General features: G+C 32.2%; 1 protein-coding gene across 1 annotated transcript in view; it reads right to left on the bottom strand.

Moving 5' to 3' along the window:
- Positions 1-17357, bottom strand: part of LOC149909566 (protein neuron navigator-like) — a 65140-nt gene that overhangs the window by 32400 nt on the left and 15383 nt on the right. The window lies entirely within an intron of this gene.

Below are 17357 nucleotides of genomic sequence, written 5' to 3'. Positions count from 1 at the left end.
AATGACAGATGTTATAATGCATTTTTTTACCGAATTGGGTGGACTTTAAGGCAATGATATGACATATTTCAATAAAATATAATATTCAGTAACCGCCATGACTATTCCTACGACCTTAATCTTTTCCAATTACGCAAAAACTCAAATAAACTAGAAATGTAGAATTCAGCGCCATCTAGCGGGACATTGGCTGGGAACAGATCGTAGGAATCACCTTAACACATGTCAAAAACGTGACTCGTTATATAAATTCTTCACAAAACGAAATGCGTCACATGTTGCGTATAGAAAAATGTTCTAGATAATTTCGCATTGACATTGTAAATGCTCCTGTAATGCATTAATAATGTTATCTGTGGTAATTTATTCGTACGTACATTACTCTGTATCAGCGTGATTAAAATGCAAATGGTCGCCCTTTGCTGGACACGTCAAGTGCAACGCAATTACGTTGGCAAATACAAATGAGGAACGAGGGATGAGATCTGTGGTATTAGAAAGTGTATGGAATAAATTTAAATCCTCTTCAGAAATCGAGCTCAAATATTTGTATCATTAGCAATCGCCTTAATATTATTTACAAGGAAAAAGTAAAAGTACTTTTTCCTTGTGAAAAATGTGAAAACTTTCAAACGTCTTTGAAAAGCGTTTCAAGCTTCGCTGTTTACGCTTGGCAATGTTATTTAAAAATAAATTAATTGTAACCCTCCATTTGATACAATTTGAATAAGCGAAATACATTTTATAGAAACACTTTTACTATAGCGAACCTAATTCATTGGAAATTTAGTCTACGACGATGGTTAAAATGATTAACGAGATGTATCAATAATATTAATAAAAATGTATTATCCTCCAATATAAATAGAAAGTAGGTACACCAAATAAATGAAGCAATTATTCCGAAAGATAAGCTCATTGTATACAGATAGGGTCAGAGCCGCGGGTCAATGTAGCGTGTTTCAGAACAATTGGAGTTTAATAAGTTGAGCGTTTGGAGATTTGTTACCTAGTACATATTATAATATAAACTAGCTGCCCCGGGAGACGTTGTTCTGCCCTATTGCCCCTTTTTCGTGTTTTTTTTTCCATAAGTCTCTTCGTCGTGCCTTAACAAAAACGTTAAAAAATTGCAGAATTAGTTCAGCCGTTCTCGAGCTTTACGCTTAGCAACACATTTGGTGATTCATTTGTATTATATAGATATTTCAAATACGATCACATGAAAAATGGAAATAGTAATTACTAATGTTTCTTTTTCACCGGAACCAACCAGTCTTCAGTCGCATCCGGATTGCGCTCGTAAAAACAACGGCTTCCTAGAACTTAATTTATGTCGTTAATTTATAATTAGCTAGTTTAATTTATTACTCGTTTGGAAACAAGATTCTTTGTAACTTTAAAATAGATATTTTAATTCCAATACGTTTCATATGTTTCGTCTCTCGATAACTATTCCATAAACAAAAAGTAAAATTTGTCCCGAAACAAATACACAAAATTGTAATACTATTTTTCATTAGCTCTATCATGCTTTAATCTCTATGTTTAATCTATAGAAAGAAAAGACCCGCAGCAGCCCTAATACAATGATAAATAACCTTCAGCACAATTTTTACAGTGTCGAAGTGTTCCACTCAACTAATAACTCATATGATATGCATAAACAAATATGTTCGAAGTAAATTATAGTACATTATTGTGCGGGTTGCGTGCGAGGATTAGGGCCGTTCCACACGAAGCGGGGGTATGCGGGGATTAATCGCTTTTGACATATTCCTGATGGAGAAATGCCTCGCTTGACAGCCTCATGTTGGCTTAAACAGTTTACGTTAATTTGAGAAATCGCATTTCGCTACGATTGCCAGGGAACGCATTCTTTGATAAAAATCCAATTTGCCTTATGCGGGCACACGCATGGCTTCACTCTTGTAAACTCACTCTTTGGTTTTATTGAAAATATAGGGATGCTTATTTGCTATGTAGGATATAAATTTAAGATTAGTATGTCACTGTATATCCTCCAGAAAACTATATTTTAACACTTGAGATAATTAGAAAATGACTTTAAAATATAATCGAAATATAAGAACAAAATAAATGTCATGATTAACTCAGGAAACCAAACTATGAAAACAAACAACTATACAACACACTTCTAGTATAATAAATGAATGAATTTCCATTCATACATAAACATACTAAGCTGGGAAAATCTTCTTCAATGCATAAAAATAAATATGTATATAAAAATTAAACGCATCTATGTTATAATGTAAATGTACATATTTTCAAAATCAAAATAGTACCTATAATATACATTGTCAAAAATTTAACAAAATCCAAGTTACTAATTTTCTCAACCTTCGAAACAACAGAATTTATTTACAAAATAAGTCATTTCGGAATAAATTTCATAACAAATGAGTTTTAAACTGCGGGGAGGAAAATGAACTTTCTGTAGCACGTTATCTCGGGCTACGAATAATTCAAGCGGAAATTTTGCTACGCGTTATTTCATTAATAAAACTGAATGACAAACTTAAAAAATAAACTTGTAGAGTATTATAACTAAGAAGAGCAAACACATATGTATTTAAGGTATATTTTTACTATTGTCGTATAGTAAAAATATACCTATAAATTATTATCTGTGCTATTGTTATGATTATATTGATATTTTCATTAAAAGCCAACAAGTTAAAAAATAATAATTATAAAACACAAATATTTTCGTATCTAATTAAAAACGAATAGACAACAATTTTCAGTCATACCACAACACAAAGTTAATCAAGTTATCTAACTTACACTAATCACTGTCTATAATTAAACTAGTCCCCACACATTCAAAGCACAACTAGATACAAAAGTCAGTCACACCACAGGCAAAAAATGTGTCAACATTTTTTGTAAACAAAGTTCCCGCTTTCCCGCCTAAACGCGAAGGCTTTCATGGCGGGCGGGCGCACGAGAGACGCTCAGCGCACGACTGCGAGGGGCGGATCGATCCTGTATTCTGTTATACCGTCCCGCGGGGCTGCAGATGCATTCCCTGTACTTACTGGATGTGACATTCTTTGATTACCGAATACCTGGATAGAGGCTTTTATTCAGATATATTTTAGGTTGTTATGTATGTTTTGTTCAACTTGGGCGTTGAAATAGAACTATATTTTTAAGTTTACAAAGAAGGATTTAAAATTACAGAGATTTAATGTAGTAGTAAAGCTTAATAATGTACAAAACATTAGCAAAGTATTTAATAATAATATAATAATTTTTTCTTAATTCAAACCAACAAAAAACAAGGCCCAATTAACGAAACAATCATGCAGCATATGAAATTTAACAAGAATATTAAGGAATTAGTACGGGATTTTTAGTAATAATAACAGTCGTGTAACTTATTATCAAGGCATGTGCTATGCTAATCTAAATTCGTGTCACGAACAATTGCTTTAAGGACAAAAGAGGTGCTGACTTAAATCATACGTTATATTAAAAAAATATTATAGGTTTGTTTGGTTTTGTCGTATTTTGTACGTGTATATCTACAGACAAACAAATTGAATAACGCACAGAAGATTCACGTATTCCCATCCAAAACACGACGGGCAATCTATTTGAGGTGACTGTCCGTCAAAAAGTGAGTAGGTACGTGGAAAAGTTCCTGAGTAATTTATTATGTACTCACTAGGCTGGACTTGTAGGGATATTTCAAATTAATGTGCAAATAATTTATGTGTGTAATATGTTTCAGAATCCCCGTAATGATTACAAATTAATCTATGAAAAAATAGTCACTAGGATTATGTTATATATTTTATATTTGAAATAGTTTCAATAAAGACTTGTGAATTACAACTGGTATATTCTGAATGTAAATTGAATTTAATGCACCTTCTTTTACAATTTTTTTAATAATATTTATTAATTAGGCACAACCAAGCCAAGACACAAAGTAACCGAAGCCTATGAAATACATTGTAATCCCGCATACTTCACATAGAGTTGGTTTAAAAACGATCTGAATATTTTATCGTGTGTGAAACATCGCAGGGTGTTCTTCAGGCGGCTTACCGCTGCCTTTGAGAGCCTTCTCGTAAGTCTCAAAGGATTGTAAAGATTCAACTGTAGTTAGGGAGTACTATATCACTGAATTGTGATATTAATAAATATAAGCATAATGCTGTACAACATTGCAATAAAATCATAGTAATAGGAGGAATGGATGTTTGGTACTGAAAAAAAGTACTGGACGGATTTAGATGAAATTTTACAATAATTAGATTATACATCAGAATTACACATGAGCTATAGAAATAATTGATAGCTGTATATGTATATGATGTAACATACAACGTTTAATGTAGAATCGTTATAATCATGAAAGTAGATACCTATTAAAGCTTTCTGGAACTCCTTGCAATTGCTATTTAATTATTAAAGACCTGAGAAAACTTCAAAATAATAAATTATTCTCATCACGGAGGTCCTGGGTTTTAAAGTCAAGTAAGGTAAACTAAGGTTTCAGTCTAAAAGCTCTTTGAAAGCTCACTCAATCCAATCACTTACATGGCCGTTAAAGGACTTACGTAGAATAAAATAGCGTAGGTCTCCCACAGACGACTCAAAATTTAGGCTACTAATTCACATTAATTAAAAAGCGATGAATTAAATGTATTAAATTTTCAGTTTTCAATAGACTCAAATAACAACATTAGTTCACAAAAACAAAACACTGCGTATAATACATTAATCCAAAATCTCGTTATACGTTATCCAATTATTCACATCACTCAAATCTATTATTAACTCTCACTCGATAATCACCGGAAATAATGGCTTACGTTGCTTTTGATTTCTTCCTAGGAGCATCGTTTGACTGATTGAGCCATTTTTAGTTCAATGCGAGGAAGGGCAGTGACGCTGTGAGCTCTCAGAATAGTACCATCGTACCAATTATCGCCCCTGTCATCCGTCACTAACAGAATGGGGATCTAGACAAATATAAAGGATATTCATTTGAAGTTTGATACTGTGTGATTTGAAATCATTGCTGATGTGTACCGTGCAAATTTAAGGGCTTTTATAATCATAGATTGTGTTTATGTAATTTAAGAAATTGCACTTGTTTTATTTAACGTATGATAGAATAAAATATGTACTTACTACTTAAACCATTTATCTTTAAGATAGTACATGAATGCATTTCAGAGAACAGAATCCAAATTAAAATCCTCCATCGCCTCAGTGAAATGAAATAAAAACGTCAAGTTCAGACATCGATGCGCTTGTTCTGTGTAATTAGTAAAAGTAACGGAGCGGCTTAGTAGCTACTTACCGCTCGAAATTAATCCCCTTTGAAATATAGAACAGAAGCCCGTATTAAAATGAATTATTGTTAAGCTTTGTAAGCAATGCAATGGAGCTTCTATTTCTTTCCATTTAGAAAAGTCGATACAACGTATCGAAATCTAAAGTTAATCGATCTATACAATACGTTTTTAAAATGTTATAAACTTGATACCAAACAATAAGAAATGCAGTTACGATTGAAGACAATAGGTACAATTAAGCTAAGAAAGATGTCAATTTCTAGAACTTAAGCGTTAAACTTTCGAAGTTAAAATAAGTATTATTAGAGCTTTCGAAAGCTTATACAAACTTCCTTTGATAACAAAAAAGGATCGATTGTGTGTTGATTACGAATCATAATTTAAATGTCCAATTATACTTGAACCACGTAGAATGCGGAAGTATATTATAAAATCCATATATCATTGGAATAAAATTAAACGGTTACCCCATTAAGGGCGTTAAACAACGGACTGTCATTTGGAGCAGCCATAATTTAGAGAAGAGAAAATAATTTACTGCTACTAATGAAAACAAAAATAAACCCGCGCAGGATATGGACATTTTACTGTCCTTTAATATGCACTAAAATTATTTTATCGAAATGTGTCTGTACCAATTTAATTATACACTGAATAAAATACATTTTCAAAAGGTCAAAAACCTCTTTTAAAATCAGGAATTGTAAAGTGGTCGTGGAAATTGTAGAATTACTTCACTATCAACATTCATTTGAAAGAATCAGTCACATTGTGGCAGTTATAAGCTATTGTATTTGCAATGAGTTGCCAAATTTAAAATCAATTCAATAAAGCAAAGCAAGTTTGAATGGAAAGTAGAAAACACTATTTCCGTTGCATTGACATAGTAGTAAATGTAACGAACATTGTTGGACTAAATTAAGTAAATTATATTGGAATAATAGGTAGCTTTTACCAAACAATTTACGAGAATTTATTCCCCTCTCTCTTACTACTACTTGTAGTACATGAAACTCTTCCAAAAATCGATTTAATAGTACCATTGAATTAATTTACTTGACGTCAAAATTAAGAGCTTATTGTATTATATTATCTGTAGTTAAGAGCAACATTTTTTGACATTACTCCAGACAAAACTCCACTGAACTCGTTTATGACTCGTTTAGAGTACATGCATCATTGTAATTGCTGTTTGGGGGAGGCATACGTCTTCCAAGTGACACTATAGTATGTTGTATACACGGAGAAATTGTTCATATATCAGTCGTGAGACGCGTAAATAATCCATCCCCCTTACATCTTCATCTTGAATATATTTTAAGTTTAATAATACATAAGCTCTTCCCTGTTATTTCAGCTTTACATGTGTGTATATGTGCTCTATGAACAAAAAAATGCAAAAACGTGAACTTGAATTAAAAATATGATGTTCTTACAAAATATTAATTATCAAATAAGACTTGCTTTCAAATATTATGTATTATTTATTTAAATACTTTATTGTACTGTCAATAAAAAAATACAAAAAGAAAACTTATGCTAATTAATTCCGTGAAAATATGACTTGTGATATGTGTGATTATCGCAGTGTATTCAACCTAATAATATACTCTTCAAAATCTATATTTAGACGGGTAGTTTTATTTATCTAAAAATAGAAAAAAGTTTTCAATAAATACATAGATGCACACTAACTATTCAATTTTTCTTCGTAGCAGCTCAATATTGCTGCAATTTGTAAAGTCTGTGTCTTATTTTGTGTTGAAAAATGCAAGCCAACGCGCCTTGTAGATACAGGGTTTAGAGGTAAGTAAGGATCAAATGAATGCACCCTCATTCACTCGATAAATAGACACATTGGGGTCCAAGATTTGGCCGGAAGAAGGTTTGATGACGACATAGATATAAGAATAAAATAGACCCGTTTTGGTGTAATAAAACTTTAAAAAGATAATATATTATTTTCTAATTCCATAGGCACAAGCACACTATAAACTGTGTTAAGTAGTAATAATTACTATTGTGATTTTTTTTTTGTTTATTTATATTTTATAGCGCTAAATTTCGTTAATACAAATTGACAAAGTGTTCCTGCGAAAATGAAGAGCTTTTTTTTAAGTGGGGAAATCTTCGAAAGTAGTAACAACAACACAACAATCTGAGCTACAGCAGAAGATCAAAAAATAACTCGAAGCAGTGGTTACAAGTAACATTATTATTAAACTAATTATAAAATTAAAATAATTTGATTAGTGGTGGAACCGTATTAAAATAAAATTGTAATAAGACATTTTTGTTCTTGCGGGTAGAATGCTGATAAATACTTAATTAAACAAATGAAATTCATCTGTCCCATATCTATAGTGTTCATTTATAAATTCATTAATAGCATAAAATCACACAGTATGCGCTTTTAACATGTTTCTGTAACATTAACCCGATTCGGATCGCAGCCAAACAATTTGCGTATCCGGGGTAAGTTATGATATTGTTCAATTTGGAAATGCACCAGTGTACATTATGCATATAATCTTTATATTAACATAATGTAAGTCCTTAATTAATTCCATGATAATTATTTAAATAGCCGTGAAATGACAACACTATTATCAAACAGAAAATTGATAAATGCAAAGAGATAGAACGATTCCTTTTTAAGTACATACAAAAACATTCAATTATTAACTTCTAGCAAAAAAACTTTTGTTCCACTACAGTGCCACCGCTTCAGAGCTCAATTTCGCGATAGAATAAACTCTATCATGAAAACTGGTAATCGTCATGATAATATTATATCATAGCAAATTTAAAAAAGTTATATAAATGGATTTATTCGATTACATTTTTAACGACAATGCACTTTCATTAAATTTCTCTATCTGAGCTTCACAAGCCCGGCATTGTTTGCGACTAATCCGTACAGAGCGCAACAAAACGGCACTTCGTGCCCGGAAATCACGATTAACAATAATGATAGTAAAAACTAAAAAACACGCTTTTAGTTCGGTTTTCTATAAAACGCGTGTTTTTTATTCTTTTTTAACTATTATTTATTTTATCAAATTAGTGTATTGTCATCGGTCCTAAATAAATCTACAAAGTTTGAACGAAATCTGGCCGTTTAAAGTGGGTCAAAATCGCGCCCAAAGAAGTCGGTTACAAACTTACAAACATACAGGTGAAGCTAATATAAAGCGTGTAATAATAAGCATTTGTATCCAATAAATATCGAATATTCAATCTAGAATCCAGTTCATTACTATGTCCATGTCTCTCGGGCAACAAGTCTACAAGTAATTAGGTTATGGGCCCCGCGCGTGAGCGGCGTGGTAACGTCGTCGCCCGCGGGCTCCCTTTGATTTCACTTCAAAACGACTTTCCTAGAAAATGTCCGTCTTCCATCGCTATTTTTGTTACATTTAAATTTTCTAGAAATTTTCGTCTCACTATTTGTACAATTTATATTTAAAACGGTTTGGTTGTTCCTGTTACTCTGTTTTGTTAAGAAATGTAAACGATTTACATTTGAATTGTATAACATACAAATCTACAGAACTATAAATTAGTATACTTTTTATTTTTATACACAAGACTAATCGGTCTCTGCATTATTGACTATTGTAATAATTTTTATAAAATATGGACTATTATTTTAAACCGAAAAATAACCTACAACAAAAAACCATTACACTACAATAGTCAAATAATTAAAATTTTAATATTATAATTTTTATTTGAGGCATTTATAGATAACTGGATTACCATTGGCGTATGGAATAAGGAGAGAGGGAGAGAGCCGTAACTAAGATCGAATCCTGAATAAAGGTTTACTCGTAAAGATGAATGATAAACACAAATGAGATAAACGTGAAATAATTAAAAACGGCATTTAATATATTATAACGACATAATATAATAATAAACAAAATAAGACATGCGAATAAAATGATGAGCCATAATATTAGCACAGAATACCTACTAGTAGCAAACGATAATATTAGTTAAAACCATGTTAAAACTGTTATTGTTTTTTTTTTAATTACATATCGTAGACCCAGCTAGTAAGAGTAGAAATGAATCAATTCACTCAGAGCTAGAGCGAGCAGCCTCGCGAATCAATTTTCCGCGCGTGGCCGCTAAGTTTGTGAGGTCATTCCTAACAAAGGAGCAAGAGGACTGTATTATGTACTATTTACCATATACCTTTAACCCAATAAATATAAATGAATAATAGGACTAGACAGTGTTATATCCCTCTTTGACTTTCACTTAATTACCCGTACAATGTCAGACTAAATTAAAAGTCAGATTAAAAAGTGTTCCAAAGATGCAAGTATGAAAAACAATGTCGACGATAGACGAACAAAGTAATGGCGGTTCCGTCATTTGCAGGGATTAAAAACAAAGTGAAACAGTTTGAAGAGAGGATAAAAGAGCATACCCGTTTATGCGGAGGGCTCTTGAGAGGCCCGAACTCTTAGCCAGTATTCCAAGTGTTTGTATTCCGCGCTTACACTCATTAGCGTGGCTTCCCGCAAAATGTTTCAGTTAAAAGTGTTCGAGCTACAAACTTTAGTGCTGTAGTTTTAAAAGTGAATCTGGTAGCAAGTTTCTGCGCACGAACAATTAAAAGCACAGAAATTTAATTTTATTTCAGTTTAATAGTATTAAAATGCTTTAATGATTTTAATGGCATTGCCACCACCGTACGCCGAATGACGCAACTGAAAATCCTTATCCATTTGTTTCTATTGTTTGAAAAATTCTCAAAATATAGGGCACCGTATTATATTATACTCGCACAAGTGATTATTTTCCTTTTCTTTAATGCTTATCGCATTTATCAATAATCAGCAATAAACATTATCTCTTCCTATCTAGGTAAACTAGGTTTATTGCTATCGACTCAATAACGTATTCGCTGCAAGCCTCAAGTAATCAGGCATCAGATTCACACTGCGCTGTCTGCATCGTACGAGTATGTGATTCGCGTAGCTATTGTACATTCAATTACAAATAAGATCATCGATGCATTCTTTCCACACCATACTAGAACCTATTATTGGCTTTGGGTTGTATGTAGATGAGGTTCAGTTTACTCTACATAATATTATGTAGTTAAAAAATACATAATACAGAAGTCTACGAAACATAACTTAGGGCAACAGGGGATATACTATGGTACATTTGTACTCCTTGTTTTAGTTACGGAAAATGAAAGTAAAAGTTTCTTGCTTTAAAAATGAAATTGCATGAAAAGTGTGTACTTATAATTTAAATACACATACGCTTTATACGCTCTTTTACATATAATGACGCCACTACGACAATTACCTACCAAATAATTAAATGAATATTTTTTCACGTAGACGAGGTACTTCCTTTGATCGTTGTCAATATCCAAACAATTAGTGCAGAAAAACACCGGGTGATTGTAAGCGCTATAGTAATTACCTTCGCTTATAAAACACCGTCATTACAAAAGCGATCCCATAACACGCCCGGCTACCATTCATTATTTTCACCAAATGGACCCATTTGGATATTAACTGCACGATTGCTTCCGAATAATGCGGTAGTGTGGAGTGATATACATCTCGTGAAGAGTTTAATGAGGGGAAGACTCATAAATAACTTTGGTAACAGCGCCACCTAGTGAGGAATAGCTATACTACGATAACCGTGGACTTTCAAAGTGTGTTTCAAGTCAACATTGTTTTATTTCCTTTAGTAAAAACTAACATATTTTTCACAAAGTAAGCGTTTAAATATATTAAATAAGTTTAGAACAAAGATTTATTTTCAATAAATTTTTCAAAAGTTACTTTTTTATAATATGCAGTTTGTCTAGTCGACCATAGATGGCGCCACATTAAAAAATATGCTCATTTCCGGGGAGAAATATTGTGGATTTTCATTACAGATAATTTACAGTGCACATTTTTTTACAGAGATTATCCGTTATGAAAAAAGTGAATTAGAAAACGGTTACCCTCATTTAATACTTTGCGGGTTTCTTATAATTGACCATTATAAAAAGTATTTAAAAAAATAACTTACTTTTATTTGATCTGTTGCCTTTTTTGCCACTGAAGGGTCCACAATGGTAATATCCAAATCTGCTGCACTTTTCTTGGCTGCTTCACTAAAAACTGCAGCATTAACATAGTGTGCTGATTTTTTCACTTCACTTGGTGAGTTCGGAGATAATATACCACTATCCGTATCACTAGCACTTGTAAATTTAGACACACTTGCCGAATGTTCACCTGGTGGCGATTTTAAGGGAATCTTCGACTTCTCCGTAGGAGCTGACTTAGCGGGAATTCTTGAGGTCTTTAAAGTTTGAGTGGGGTTAAAGCCCGTTTTCGGATCAAATATAACGTAATTATCTTTATCACATCTCACTTTGTTATTTACAGTTACCGTATATTTTTTATTTGGACTTAAATTGAGAAAAGGATCCTCACTATCTATAGGGCTCTCGGGAATAATCGATTGAATTTTTGGAGTAATTTTTGGTATAGATTTACCGTCAATAGTCCTTCGCATCACAGTATCGTTTGTGAACTTAAGTCGCACATACTCATTTGATATTGTTCGCCGGACAGGTGAAGCTAAGAGCGATGGCGGTTTAGTCTCTTTTATATTAGCTCTTTCGTGTAAAAAATGTATCTTTGGTTTATCCATAGCTTTTACTGGTGAAAATGGTAACTTTAACTTGGATATAACTTTATTTTTTTGCTTATCTTCACCTAAATCTAAATTTCTAGATTGTACTGTAGCTTTATAAATCGGAAGAACACTTGATTTACTGTCTGTTTTAACAGTTTCTCTAGTAAGACTGCTTCTTCTTACAATATCTGCAGCTTTATTTATCTTTTTAATTGATAAAGGAGCATTGAGTTTTCGCTCCTTAATCTTTTTAGGTATTGATATGTCTTCATCCTTAGTGATTTGGGTTTTTTCTTTAGTTGAAACAACATCTTGCGACTTAATAAAAGTTTTACTTCGATCACATTTCGTGACACCATGTTGACTTCCTACTAAATTGCACTCGGAAGAATCATCCAAGATACTTTCAATTAAAATATCTATATCACTTTCAGAGTTGCTTTGTGAAGTTCTATTTTCGTTAATGATACACGATATTCTTTGTTCTATTTCTACGAGAGAAGCAGTCTTGTCATCTCCATTGAGGCTTTTTGAGGTACCGCTACTTGTGTCCGAAGGTGTTGAAGTTTCAACTATAACATCGTGTGCTTTAATTGTCGTTCTTGTAGAATTTTCTGGACACGAAGATCTTCTCTTGACTGTTCCCGTTTCAGTTGATGGGGAATCCCAATCCACTTGTTGTATTATACACTGGCCATACTTTTTTGAACGTCTAGGACTAGTCATTATATAATTTCATCTTTTAAAACTTATACCTAAACAAATTTCAAATTATTTATGCTGTTGTTGGAACAGTGATCGATCTTAAAATTATTTTATAATCTATAAATAATGCCATTTAGTTTCATTCCTCATAAAATGCTGGTCGTTTCTAATCCTAGTAAAGTATAATCCATCAGTTAGGACATTTCTTAAGACAATATACAACAGGAAAACTACCATAAGTACCAATTACTTAGATCGCAAAAGGTACAATTAATAAAATGAAACAGAGTTAACTTCTCAGACAAACTTGCGTAGAGATTTTGACAAATTGCTCTCGAGTGTCCCCGTAGTTTGTAACCCAATTACCGGAAAAGTAGGAGCAATAAATATTCCGTATAACAAAGGATAAACACAATTACGAATATGAACTTTATATTGATACGAAATTGTGATATAAGTTTAATATTGCAAATGTTCAGTTTAAAATTTTAATATTTCAGGACATCAGAAACTTATATGAAGGTTTCATTAATTTCGACCTTATAAGTCAAATACTTCAGGATTTTTCGTGACGATTTTAGTCATTTTAAAATTCCAATTATAAGTACATATTCCTTAGTTTTTCCATTTTCTTTAAATAAATATTTATATTCCGCTCATAAACTTGAAAAGCTTAACGTCCTTTTAAGTTTGTGAAAATAAATAGTGTCTGTAACAAAGCGTCGATAGTTTGTATTGAAAGTTATCTTGAAGAGATCACGTTCTTCGATACAACTTTACAAACGAACTTTGTACACTACTTCCAACTTCAAGACTCACAACTGTGTTCATTTGTTAAAAGTTTACTATGTTGTACACATATAAGATCAATATGTAAGTACTTACTCTTCTTTAAAAATATATGTCGGTCTATCTTGAATTTGTTTCTTTTAAAAGATTTACTATTGATTTGTGTCTTTGAGCAATCTTACCTAATATATTTCGAGATTTTCGATTGTTTTTAAAACTAACAAATAAATAAAAAAACGACGGGTGGCACTCGGGGACTGCCGCGGTAAAGCTATTGCATGCTATGCCTTCAAGCCACACCTCCGCCCGTCGGAGTGGGGAGCGTGAGGTTTTTTCGTTACGGAATTTCTCGATTCGGTCCCCGCGCTCAAGGCCCGCGATAGAAGCTATGCAATAGCTTAAAATTAAAAGCTAATTAACGCCTAAGGCAATACGCAGCAGTAAGGATAAATTTATCCTAATGGGCATTAATTTCTTTTCTCAAAAGAATATTTAACTGTCTTTTCGTTATCCTATCGTTTTTCCTTAATATTTAACTACCTATTAAGGAAAAACTACATTTCTCTTCACACAAATTAATGCCTCGTATGGAATTAAAAAATATGCGTTGAAGCGTTTTAAATAACCCTAGACATTCTATTCAAAATCGATACAACGAATTAGGTCAGAATTTAAAAATCTCCTTATTCTGTTTTTCCTAATCCCCGTTGAGCAAAAGCAGAAACTTTACTGCTTTAGACCCGTTTCTGTTCTACGTAAGTGATTTAAGGGCGCCACGCGACCTATTCGTGAATATAACCCTCCAAAATACAGTTTTCTTAAGGCTCGAGGTATTTCACATTGAAGGGAATGGGATTAGGGTAATGGAATCTGAATTTCAGCACGTTGAGCGTTGAGTCACCTTCGAAATGTATTTGTTTAGTTTTACTTTATTTGCTTATGGGCTATAGATACGTTGTTAGAATATCAAAAAAATATATTTCAACAGTTCTTTTATAATAGGATCAAAACTCAAACCTAATCAGAACAAAACATGACAATAATCAATTCCTGCATTACCTATGTGTTTGTTAGGAAACAAATAGTCCTAAAAATAAACAGAATTTTCTATAAAATGTATCAACATTCTTGTGAATTTAAAATTCAACTTTAATCGCCCTTTGATGTGAATCATCCTCAAGATGTCCAATTTTCTTGCAAAATCGTTGCAACTGTCTCTTTCTATTTGTGTGAACACAAAGAAGACAGTCAACTTTATTGCCGTTCTTATATATACCCACATTTAAATAGGTCAGGAAGGCGAAGTTTAAGTTGCAATTTTGCGTTGGGGAAACCGAAAAGCTATAAAATCTAAGGTTCAGCAGCGAAATTAGAGAATTATACAGACCCAAATTGTGAATGCTTATCCTAAAACAGATAAAAGTACGAGAAGGTTGTTGAGGTGAAATATTAAATTGTTTTATTTTATTTAAAACTGTCTGATTCTTGGAATGGTTGAATAAGGACTAACTGAAAACTCGGTACCAGTCTAATCAATCATCTATAATCTATATCGCTATCTCAGTTTAGGCGCCAACTTCCAAATCGATGTAACACGTTCTCTCAATTATTTCTAAAACTAACAGTGCGAAAATAATTAAAGTATAACATTACTATATACATAGGTACATATTATTTTAATAAAGAACATTTAATGTGATGACATAATCAAAGATATGCAAACACAAATCGATGCCCTTTTGGCGGTTAAAGCAAACTAATAAAACCAAATAAACGTTCACAATAGGGCTGGGACGGCATTTTAGCGGTATTAACAGTGCAATATTTTGTCTGGAAGAATTATTATTTGCATTGGAGGGGTCCCACCCTTGTGGACTGAATTCCAACACTGCTGCACTTGTCTTCGTGAAACGGCCCGCGTGCAACACGCATTTTGAAGTAACAATTAGATTAGCTTGTAAAATTTCCGTGCAATATTTTAAGGCAAATTTAGAGCATGTTTGTAGTGATCACTGTGAGATGATTAATTTATAATATTGAAGGGATAAAAATATTTTAAGATTCTACTTAATTGAATTGAATCTACAATTAAATGTAGAAAAAAATAGTATAATTTTTTGTTACTGACCCATATCTTGAGGACTTGTTTGTACCTTTATTCAAACGTGTTAAAATTAAAATATCTTAAAACAAAATGGAATTTCTACATTTTTTTTATATTTTCCGTCATAATTATATAATTAAAAGGCTTAAATTATCATACGTCTATAATTTTCCAAATATAACAATTCTTGAATTAAACAAAAAAAAAATGATATTATAAGCTCAATATAATTACATTTTTAATTAATTCCTTGACTCTACCTCTATAAGAGTGGGTACTGTTTCCAAATCGGGTAATGTCCTGTCACACTATGTACCCTATGTAGTATGCAGGCTGAAACGCATTCAGCAATAGTGTGGGGGAATTTTCGATTAAATATTTAGATGAGATTTTTCCCGAACCATTTATCATGGTCTAATTGTATGGGGTTGATGTTCCTGATGGAATTCAAGTGTTCATATCCTTCTTGAGATTTGATAATCCTTTGATATGATAATGTAATAATGGAACTGAATATATTTTGTTTGTTGATCTACAATCTCCATTCATACTTTCTTGCTGTGAATGTAATATACGAAAATATTATAATTTAATTTTATTTGGTTATTTGTATAGCTTGTAATTTTCCTTCTAAGTTTTAAATAAAAAAGACAAGTTACGTTTCACATTTCACGTTCACAATCAACAATTGTTAAATAATAAAACATATCATTCAAATAATGGTAATATGGAAATAAAAAGAAACCTATTCCAGGTATCTATTCATTATATTGCTTATGGGTAGCTAATTATTTTAATACGTAAACATTAATTCTAACACATTGGACAAAGGAAAGAATTGGCTAAAATCAAATTTGAACTAAAGCACCCCATAATTATTTTTTCTCATTCCATTACCAAGGGATCACGTAACCGGTTCTGTCGGGTCATAAAACGAGTTTTCCTCATATGTTCGCGTTTATAATGTTTTCTCTTGTTTCTGTAGCGCCTTCCTAACCATATTTTATACTTAGCTAAAGCCGTATAACATGATGTGAAATAAAAATAGACCTTATTTTCTTATTACTGAAATATGTTTAGGCTATATTTTCATCAAACTATTAAAAGGTATATTTCCATCCTATTTTAAATAGAAGTTAATATAAGAATGGATGCTATAATTATAATTCCGAATAATTGAAACAAAACACAATCTTTGGAAATGTCTTGTATCTTCTCTTAATCGAATCAGCTACTGTAGCAAATATAACATAATTACACGCTTACATGTAATTCAATCAACCAGACTGCCGGTTTCTTGTTTCAATGTCAAAGTATAGTTACGTCACTGTAATTTTAGATGCAGAATCAATAAGACATCGGACGCTTATTTCCCTTGAGCTGTGTCTACACTTCATGCTGCTTCTTATTGGACCTGTAGACTCGAGACTTATTAAATTGCAATAAACTCCACTTCTCTTTGAAACGTTATTTTAAGATTCCTACTAACTGGCGTTCTTAAAAGAGAATTTATGGAAATACGAAGTAAATTATTTTGCTTTCATTAATAACTATTTGATTCTCATTTCCAAGTGATTGCAAAAAAAACTGGTACAAAAAAAGAGCGTGTGTTGTCAGAAGTGAAACTTCTTTGGCAAGATTCAAAGATACCAAAGTCGTCCGTCGTCGCCCTTCTCCATAACGTGACCATTCACTTCAATAAGTAATCAAAAACCAACGAAACAGCAGTGAAATTCCTAATC

Source organism: Colias eurytheme, chromosome 3 (assembly GCF_061535395.1).
Source record: "Colias eurytheme isolate Ceu_HAF_F1 chromosome 3, ilColEury1 Martin Lab GWU primary, whole genome shotgun sequence".
Lineage (NCBI taxonomy): Eukaryota > Metazoa > Arthropoda > Insecta > Lepidoptera > Pieridae > Colias > Colias eurytheme.
Note: the sequence above shows the minus strand (reverse complement) of the source record. Positions and strands in the feature narration are given on the sequence as shown.